Here is a 10,982-nt window from a genome sequence, read left to right as displayed (position 1 = left end):
AGGACCTCGCTGAAGTCTGCCATTCTTTTCTCAAGCCCAGCAAGTATCCTTATGATTGTTGCTTTAATTTTTCCATCAGTCATATTATTTATATCTGTTCTGATCAGACTTCTAGCTGTGGCCTTATCTTGTTGTTACGTTTGGGAAGAATTTCACTGTCTTGCTATTTTTTTTTCTAAATCTCTGTCTTCCTCCCTGTGTTACAAAAGCCTGTTATGTTTCCTACTTTTGAGAGTAATGGCTTTATGAAGAGGTCATATAGTGTCCATATAGAGTGTGGAGCTTCAGGAAGTGTCTCTGGTGTATGCTGCAAGCACTCTGTGGCTGTGTTTTGGCTCTATCCTTCAGAACGGATATCTGAAAAGGGTCTCAAAACCTGCAGTGGGCAGTGTTTGGACCTTGGCCACAGCATGGTGAGTTTTCACTAGCTGTGCAGCGGCCTGCTTGTTTAATGAGATCTGATGCTAATTCCACTAGAACTGAAGCTTTGCAGAACTCTCAGGATAGGATACGTGGTGTGGGTGGGGTTTTTTCTGGTCTTGAGGGAAGGTGTTTGCTCTCTTGGGACTGAGGCATACTTTACCGAGAAGGGTACTACCAGCAGAGCATCGGAGGGCAGGACTTGTCAGCCAGTTAGACAGTCATTGTTGGTGCTGTGTTGTTTACTGAAGGTGGTTTGTCTGAAGGGCAGGGTAGGGAAATGGCACCAGCCAGCTACTTTGTCCCTGGATAGGGATCTCCATGCTTGCTGCACTCAGGCAAGCACTTTCAAGAAGAGCAAATACCTTCCCCTTTGAATCCCAGGTATTTCTCAGATCATTTCCACAGTCTGTGTCCAGACTGTTTGCTTACCTTCTCTCCAGGAGCAGTTCAGCGCCCTCTGGTCTCTATTCCAGTCAAGCTGGCTGATTTTTAAAACTCCAACAAACTTTACGGATGTGGTATGGGTGGCAGCCTATGCTGGTCTTCTAGGGGAGGGTCTTGCTGAGCTGGTACTCAGAGAGGTTTGATCAAGAGGGCATTCAGGCTACAGCACAGGGAAATGACACATGGAGCAAGCAACTTTGGTAGGGGGCTCTGCACCTATGCTGAGAACAGGGAGAGGGAAATGGCACCCAGTGGCTCTTTTGTCCTTAGGACGGGTTTCTGTGAACACCACCGTTCACAGATGCACTCCAAGAAGAGTGAACAATCGTCCCCCTGTGTGCCTTTGGCATTCCTCAAAAGCACTATTTGACTCAGGGTCATTTGCCTGCCTTTTTTCCAGGAACAGGGCAGCACCCTCAGGCTTCTATCCCAGTCAAGCCTGTCAAAATACAAAACTGTAATCTTTAAAATCTGCTGGTTTCAAATATTCAAAATAATCAGCCCCAGCCAATGGCTTTGGGGAAGTGTTCTCCTTGTGTGTTCCCCTGTGTGCTCCTCTCTGTCTCTCCTTCTTTGAGATGAGGACTACCTTTCTTAGAACCTGTGATACATTTCTCCCCCAAACCACATGTCTGCACCTTCTACCTTCCCTGATGTGGCATCTTGTCTCCTTCTAGTTGTGGTGTTTGTTCTGTCAGTCCTCAGGTCAATTCTTTGGGTATTCAAAATGATTTCATAGTTATCTAGTTGTGTTCAAGAGATGAGACCAGCCCGGGCTCCTGCTACTATGCTGCCATCTTCCATACTCTATTTTACAGTGGTTTCACCAATTTACATTCTCAACAATGCATGAGGATCCCTATTTTCCACATCCTTGCCAGAATTGTTGTTTTGTGTGTGTTTGATTTTAACCATTCTAACAAGTATGAGGTGATATCTCATTGTAGTTTTGACTTGCGTTTCCCTGATAATAAGTGACGTGGAAGATCTTTTCACGTATCTTTTGGTTATCTGTACAACTTCTTTGAAAAAAAAAGTCAATTCAGGTCCCCTGCCCATTTTTCGAATCAAATTGTTGGTGTTGAATTCATTTGTAACTATCTTTTCCCATTCATTAGGTTACCTGTTTATTTTGTTATTGGTTTCCTTCAATGTGCATAAGCTTTTTATTTGGTGTAGTCCCAAAAGCTTATTTTTAATTTTGTTTCCCTTAACTCAGTAGACATATCTAGAAAAATGTTGCTAAGGCAGGCCAATGTCAAAAAGGTTACTGCCTATATTTTCTTCAAGGAGTTTTATGGTTTCAGTTTCCACATTTAGGTCTTTCATCCATTTTTAATTTATTTTTGCATATTATATAAGCAAGTGGTCCATGTTATATAGAGTTTTCTGCCCACCATTTATTAAAGAGACTATCTATTCCCCATTGGATATGCTTGCCTCCTTTGTAATAGGTTAGTCGGCCATATAAGCATGGATTTATATTTAGACTTTCTAATTCTGTTTCATTGATCTATGGATTTATTTTTGTGTCAGTTATACTCTCTTAATTACTACAGCTTTGTAGTATATCATGAAATCTGGGATTTTGGTGCCACCTGCTTGGTGCTCCTTTCTCAAGATTGTTTTGGCTATTCAAGGTCTTTTGTTGTTCCATAAAAATTGATATTAGTTGTTCTAGTTCTATAAAACATGATATTGGTGGATAAGACCTGGGAAGATGGCGGCGTAGGAGGATGCTGGGCTCACCGTGTCCTGCTGATCACTTGGATTCCACCTACACCTGCCTAAATAACCCAGAAAACCGCCAGAAGACTAGCAGAACGGAGTCTCCGGAGTCAAGCACAGACGAGAGGCCCACGGAAGAGGGAAGGAAGGGCGGCGAGGCAGTGCGCGCTCCATGGACTGGCGGGAGAGAGCCGGGGTGGAGGGGCGGCCCGCCGGCCAAGCAGAGTCTGGCTTGCAAAAGCGGAGGGGCCAGACGCAGTGTGTTCTGACAGCAAGCGGGACTTAACATCTGGAAGGTTATAAGCTAACAGCTCTGCTTGGAGAACGGGAGGGCTGGAAGACAAGGGTAGGGAGAGTTGTTGAGCCCCGGACAACAGAGCTCAGCTTGGCGGGGAACAAAGGCGGTCCCCAGTGCCATCTCCCTGGCCCATTTCACAGCCAAGCTGTGCTTCTGCGGATCCATCCCTCCAGCGGGACTGACTCCGTCCGGTGCCGCAGGGCCCTTCCCAAAGTGGATCTCTGAAGGAAAAGTGAGCTGAGCCTGCCCCTCCTGCCTCTGTGCACCTTGCTGATCCACCCCAGCTAATACGCCAGATCCCCAGCACCACAAGCCTGGCAGTGTGCAAGTAGCCCAGACGGGCCACGCCACCCCACAGTGAATCCTACCCCTAGGAGAGGGAAATGGAAGGCACACACCAGTCTCACTGTGGCCCCAGCTGTGAGCGGGGGGCAGACATAGGGTCTGACTGTGGCCCCGCCCACCAACTCAAGTTATTCAAGACAGCACAGGGGAAGCGCCCCGCAGTTCTGCACCACTCCAGGGACTATCCAAAATGACGAAACAGAAGAATTCCCCTCAAAAAAAAAAAAAAAAAAAAACTCCAGGAAATAACGACAGCTAACGAACTGATCAAAAAAGATTTAAACAATATAACAGAAAGTGAATTTAGAATAATAGTCATAAAATTAATCTCTGGGCTTGAAAACAGTATAAAATACAGCAGAGAATCTATTGCTACAGAGATCAAGGGACTAAGGAACAGTCACGAGGAGCTAAAAAATGCTATCAATGAGCTGCAAAATAAAATGGAGACAAGCACGGCTCGGATTGAAGAGGCAGAGAGGAGAATAGGTGAACTAGAAGATAAAATTATGGAAAAGAAGAAGCTGAGAAAAAGAGAGATAAAAACATCCAGGAGTATGAGGGGAAAATTAGAGAACTAAGTGATGCACTAAAGAGAAATAATCTACTCATAATTGGTATTCCAGAGGAGGAAGGGAGAGGGAAAGGTGCTGAAGGTGTACTTGAAGAAATCATAGCTGAGAACTTCCCGGATCTGGGGAAGGAAAAAAGCATTGAAATCCAAGAGGCACAGAGCACTCCCTTCAGACGTAACTTGAATCGATCTTCTGCACGACGTATCATAGTGAAACTGGCAAAATACAAGGATAAGAGAAAATTCTGAAAGCAGCTAGAGATAAACATGCTCTAACATATAAAGGGAGACCTATAAGACCCGTGACCGATCTCTCTACTGAAACTTGGCAGGCCAGAAAGGAATGGCAGGAGATCTTCAATGTGATGAACAGAAAAAATATGCAGCCGAGAATCCTTATCCAGCAAGTCTGTCAGTTAGAATAGAAGGAGAGATAAAGGTCTTCCCAAACAAACAAAAACTGAAGGATTCGTCACCACTAAACCAGCCCTGAAAGAGATCCCAAGGGGGAGCCTGTGAGACAAAGTACCAGAGACATCGCTACAAGCATGAAACCTATGGACATCACAATGACTCTAAATCCATATCTTTCTATAATAACACTGAATATAAATGGACTAAATGTGCCAACCAAAAGACATAGGGTATCAGAATGGATAAAAAAACAAGACCCATCTATTTGCTGTCTACAAGAGACTCATTTTAGACCTGAGGACACCTTCAGATTGAGAGTGAGGGGATGGAGAACTATTTATCATGCCACTGGAAGTCAAAAGAAAGCTGGAGTAGCCATACTTCTACCAGACAAACTAGACTTTAAATTAAAGGCTGTAACAAGAGATGAAGAAGGGCATTATATAATAATTACAGGGTCTATCCATCAGGAAGAGCTAACAATTATAAATGACTATGCGCCAAATACGGGAACCCCCAAATATATAAAACAATTACTCACAAACACAAGCAAACTTATTGATAAGAATGTGGTAATTGCAGGGGACTTTAACACTCCACTTACAGAAATGGATAGATCATCTAGACACACGGTCAATAAAGAAACAAGGGTCCTGAATGATACATTGATTCAGATGGACTTGACAGATATATTTACAACTCTGCATCCCAAAGCAATAGAATAGACTTTCTTCTCGAGTGCACATGGAACATTCTCCAAGATAGTTCACATACTGGGTCACAAAACAGCCCTTCATAAGTATACAAGAATTGAATTCATACCATGCATACTTTCAGACCACAATGCTATGAAGCTTGAAATCAACCACAGGAAAAAGTCTGGAAAACCTCCAAAAGCATGGAGGTTAAAGAACACCCTACTAAAGAATGAATGGGTCAACCAGGCAATTAGAGAAGAAATTAAAAAATATATGGAAACAAACGAAAATGAAAATACAACAATCCAAACGCTTTGGGATGCAGCGAAGGCAGTCCTGAGAGGAAAATACATTGCAATCCAGGCCTATCTCAAGAAACAACAAAAATCCCAAATACAAAATCTAACAGCACACCTAAAGGAAATAGAAGCAGAACAGAAAAGGCAGCCTAAACCCAGCAGAAGAAGAGAAATCATAAAGATCAGAGAAGAAATAAACAATATAGAATCTAAAAAAACTGTAGAGCAGATCCACGAAAGCAAGAGTTAGTTTTTTGAAAAAATAAACAAAACTGATAAACCTCTAGCCAGGCTTCTCAAAAAGAAAAGGGAGATGACCCAAATAGACAAAATCATGAATGAAAATGGAATGATTACAACCAATCCCTCAGAGATACAAGCAATTATCAGGGAATACTATGAAAAATTATATGCCAACAAACTGGACAACCTGGAAGCAATGGACAAATTCCTAAACACCCACACGCTTCCAAAACTCAATCAGGAAGAAATAGAAAGCTTGAACAGACCCCTAACCAGTGAAGAAATGGAATCAGTCATCAAAAATCTCCCAACAAATAAGAGTCCATGAGCAGATGGCTTCCCAGGGGAGTTCTACCAGACGTTTAAAGCAGAGAATATACCTACCCTTCTCAAGCTATTCCAAAAAATAGAAAGGGAAGGAAAACTTCCAGACTCATTCTATGAAGTCAGTATTACTTTCATTCCTAAACCAGACAGAGACCCAGTAAAAAAAGGGAACTACAGGCCAATATCCCTGATGAATATGGATGCAAGAATTCTCAATAAGATACTAGCAAATCGAATTCAACAGCATATAAAAAGAATTATTCACCATGATCAAGTGGGATTCATTCCTGGGATGCAGGGCTGGTTCAACATTCGCAAATCAATCACGTTAATAAAAGAAATTAATTAATTAAAAAGAAATTAATTAAAAGAAATTAATTAATAAAATAAAAGATACATCACATTAATAAAAGAAAAGATAAGAACCATATGAATCTGTTAATCGATGCAGAAAAGGCCTTTGACAAAATTCAGCAACTTTCATAATAAAAACCCTTGAGAAAGTCAGGATAGAAGGAACATACTTAAACATCATAAAAGCCATTTATGAAAAGCCCACAGCTAACATCATCCTCAACGGGGAAAAACTGAGAACTTTTTCCCTGAGATCAGGAACACGACAGGGATGTCCACTCTCACCGCTGTTGTTTAACATAGTGTTGGAAGTGCTAGCATCAGCAATCAGACAACGAAAGGAAATCAAAGGCATCAAAATTGGCAAAGATGATGTTAAGCTTTCACTTTTTGCAGATCACATGATATCATACATGGAAAATCTGATAGACTCCACCAGAAGTCTGCTAGAACTGATACATGAATTCAGCAAAGTTGCAGGATACAAAATCAATGTACAGAAATCAGTTGCATTCTTATACACTAATAATGAAGCAACAGAAAGACAAATAAAGAAACTGATCCCATTCACAATTGCACCAAGAAGCATAAAATACCTAGGAATAAATCTAACCAAAGATGTACAAGATCTGTATGCTGAAAACTATAGAAAGCTTATGAAAGAAATTGAAGATATAAAGAAATGGAAAAAACATTCCGTGCTCATGGATTGGAAGTATAAATATTGTCAAAATGTCAATACTCCCCAAAGCTGTCTACACATTCAATGCAATCCCAATCAAAATTGCACCAGCATTCTTCTCGAAACTAGAACAAGCAATCCTAAAATTCATATGGAACCACAAAAGGCCCCGAATAGCCAAAGTAATTTTGAAGGAGAAGACCAAAGCAGGAGGCATCACAATCCCAGACTTTAGCCTCTACTACAAAGCTGTCATCATCAAGACAGCATGGTATTGGCACAAAAACAGACACATAGACCAATGGAATAGAATAGAAACCCCAGAACTAGACCCACAAACGTATGGCCAACTCATCTTTGACAAAGCAGGAAAGAACATCCAATGGAAAAAAAAAAAAGTCTCTTTAACAAATGGTGCTGGGAGAACTGGACAGCAACATGCAGAAGATTGAAACTAGACCACTTTCTCACACCATTCACAAAAATAAACTCAAAATGGATAAAGGACCTGAATGTGAGACCGGAAACCATCAAAACCCTAGAGGAGAAAGCAGGAAAAGACCTCTCTGACCTCAGCCGTAGCAATTTCTTACTTGACACATCTCCAAAGGCAAGGGAATTAACAGAAAAAATGAATTATTGGGACCTCATGAAGATAAAAAGCTTCTGCACAGCAAAGGAAACAACCAACAAAACTAAAAGGCAACCAACGGAATTGGAAAAGATATTTGCAGATGACATATCGGACAAAGGGCTAGTGTCCAAAATCTATAAAGAGCTCACCAAACTCCACACCCGAAAAACAAATAACCCAGTGAAGAAATGGACAGAAAACATGAATAGACACTTCTCTAAAGAAGACATCCGGATGGCCAACAGGCACATGAAAAGATGCTCAACGTCGCTCCTCATCAGGGAAATACAAATCAAAACCACACTCAGATATCACCTCACACCAGTCAGAGTGGCCAAAATGAACATCAGGAGACTATAGATGCTGGAGAGGATGTGGAGAAACGGGAACCCTCTTGCACTGTTGGTGGGAATGCAAATTGGTGCAGCCACTCTGGAAAACAGTGTGGAGGTTCCTGAAAAAATTAAAATAGACCTACCCTATGAGCCAGTAATAGCACTGCTAGGAATTTACCCAAGCGATACAGGAGTACTGATGCATAGGGGCACTTGTACCCCAATGTTTATAGCAGCACTCTCAACAATAGCCAAATTATGGAAAGAGCCTAAATGTCCATCAACTGATGAATGGATAAAGAATTTGTGGTTTATATACACAATGGAGTACTACGTGGCAATGAGAAAGAATGAAATATGGCCCTTTGTAGCAACATGGATGGAACTGGGGAGTGTTATGCTAAGTGAAATAAGCCATACAGAGAAAGACAGATGCCATATGGTTTCACTCTTATGTGGATCCTGAGAAACTTAACAGAAACCCATGGGGGAGGGGAAGGAAAAAAAAAGAGGTTAGAGTGGGAGAGAGCCAAAGCATAAGAGACTCTTAAAAACTGAGAACAAACTGAGGGTTGATGGGGGGTGGGGGGGGGGGGTGGGTGATGGGTATTGAGGAAGGCACCTTTTGGGATGAGCACTGGGTGTTGTATGGAAACCAATTTGACAATAAATTTCATATATTGAAAAAAAAACCATGATATTGGTATTAAATAGGAATTGCATTGAATCTGGGCTTGCCTGGGTAGTATGGACATTTTGACCATATTGGTTCTTGCAATTCATTAGCATGGAATATTGTTGCATTTGTTTTGTGCTGTCTTCAATTTTTTTTCATTATTTTCCTACTGTTATATTTATTTTAAATATCTATTTATTTAATTTAAAGTTATAGAATTTATAGTGTAGTAATGGTTTCAGCAGCAGAATTTAGTGATTCATCACTTACATATAACATCTGGTGTTCATCTGAACAAGTGCCCTCCTTAATACCTATCACCCATCTAGTCCATCCCCCCATCCACCTCCCTCCATCAACCCTCAGTTTGTGGTCTGTATTTAAGAGTCTCTTATGGTTTGTCTTTATCTCTATTTTATTTTTCCTTCCCTTCTCCTTTGTTCAACTATTTTGTTTCTTAAATTTCCCATGCGAGTGAAATCATATATTTCTCTTTCTCTGACTGATTTATTTTACTTAGCATAATATACTCTAGTTCCATCCATGTTGTTGCAAAGGGCAAGATTTCATTCTTTTTGATCACTGAGTAATATTCCATTATATATATATTCATTCATCATTTGATGGACATTTGGGCTATTCCAATATTTGGCTATTGTTGATAGTGCTGCTGTAAACATTGGGGTACATGTACACCCTTTGAATCAGCATTTTGTATGCTTTGGATAAATACCTAGTAGTGCAATAGCTGGGTCATAGGGCAGCTGTATTTTTTTTTCTGAGGAAACTCCATACTGTCTTCTAGAGTGGCTGCTTTAGTTTGCATTCCCACCAATACTGCAAAAGTGTTCCCCTTTCTCCACATCTTTGCCAACATCTGTTGTTCCTAAGTTGTTAATTTCAGCCATTCTGATGACAGGTGTGAGGTGGTATCTCATTGTGGTTTTATTTTTCATTTGTATTTCCCTGATGATGAGTGATGCTGAGCATCTTTTCATGTGTCTGTTAACCATCTGCATGTCTTCTTTGGAAAAGTGTCTACTCATGTCTTCTGCCAATTTCTTCACTGGATTATGTTTTTGGGGTGTTGAGTTTGGTAAGTTCCTTATAGATTTTGGATACTAACCCTTTATCCAATATGTCATTTGCAAATATCTTCTCCCATCCCGTCAGTTGCCTTTTAGTTTCATTGATTGTTCCATTGCTGTGCAGAAGCTTTTTATCTCAATGAAGTCACAATAGTTCATTTTTGCTTTTGTTTCCCTTACCTCGGGAGACATGTCTAGGAAAAAGTTGCTGTGGCCACCAAGGTCAAGGAGGTTGTTGCCTGTTTTCTCCTCTAGGATTTTGATAGTTTCATGTCTCACATTAAGTCTTTCATCCATTTTGAATTTCTTTTTGTGATGGTGTAAAAAAAATGTCCTGTTTCATTCCTCTGCATGTTGCTCTCCAGTTTTCCCCATGCCATTGAAGAGACTGTCTTTTTTCCATTGGACATTCTTTCCTTCTTTGTCAAAGACTAGTTAGCCATACATTTGTGGGTCCATTTCTGGGTTCTATTATGTTCCATTGATCTGTGTGTCTGTTTTTGTGCCAGTACCATACTGTCTTGATGATTGCAACTTTGTAGTACAGCCTGAATCCCAGAATTGTGATGCCTCCAGCCTTGGTTTTCTCTTTCAACACTACTTTGGTTATTCAGGGGTTTTTTTCTGGTTCCATACAAATTTTAGGATTGTCTGTTCTAGCTCTGTGAAGAATGCTGGTGTTATTTTAATAGGGATTGCACTGAATGTGTAGATTGTTTGGGGTAGTATTAACATTTTAGCAATGTTTGTTCTTTCAATCCAGGAGCATGGAATGTTTTTCCATTTCTTTGTGTCTTCTTCAATTTCTTCCACAAGCTTTCTATAGTTTTCAGTGTACAGATCTTTTACCTCTTGGTTAGGTTTATTCCCAGGTATCGTAGTTTTTGCCACAGCTGCACACACACCAAAGGGCAGGGATTGCTCCCTGCATGGCCAGCTAAGAGGCTTGGCTGCAGGAAATGTGGGTGTGCTCATGTGCAAGGTTATCTCTTTCCTTCCCCAAGGCAACAGTCATTTTGGAGTGATGCTGGTCCTGGCAAGGGCTGCCTGCTTGATGTGGTAGGGTAGTAGCTGCTTTGGAGAGATGCCTGCTGGTGTGTGTGGTTGGATGGTTGGGTCAGGATGGGAATGCTAGGAGGAGACTTACAGTGCTAGCAAAATACATACACAGTATTAGCAAGAGCTCCCACAAGTGTCTATCTAGGTTGAGGAAGGGTAGAAAATAGTACCCACTAGATCTTTGTTCCCTGAGTAATCCTCTGCAGACCCTGCCCCACTAGAACACATTATAAGGATAGTCAATAAATCTCCTTCAGATTTATCCCAGTTATCCCTCAAACTGCTGTGTCTGTGCTATATCCCTTTCTGAGTTATTTAGTATGCTTGCACTCTGAGGGCAGGAACTTGGTTTCTTACTGGC

The sequence above is a fragment of the Leopardus geoffroyi genome, chromosome B2, assembly GCF_018350155.1.
Source record: "Leopardus geoffroyi isolate Oge1 chromosome B2, O.geoffroyi_Oge1_pat1.0, whole genome shotgun sequence".
NCBI classification, from domain to species: Eukaryota; Metazoa; Chordata; class Mammalia; order Carnivora; family Felidae; genus Leopardus; species Leopardus geoffroyi.
The sequence above is the reverse complement of the archived record's forward strand: the minus strand, read 5'-3'. Positions refer to the sequence as shown.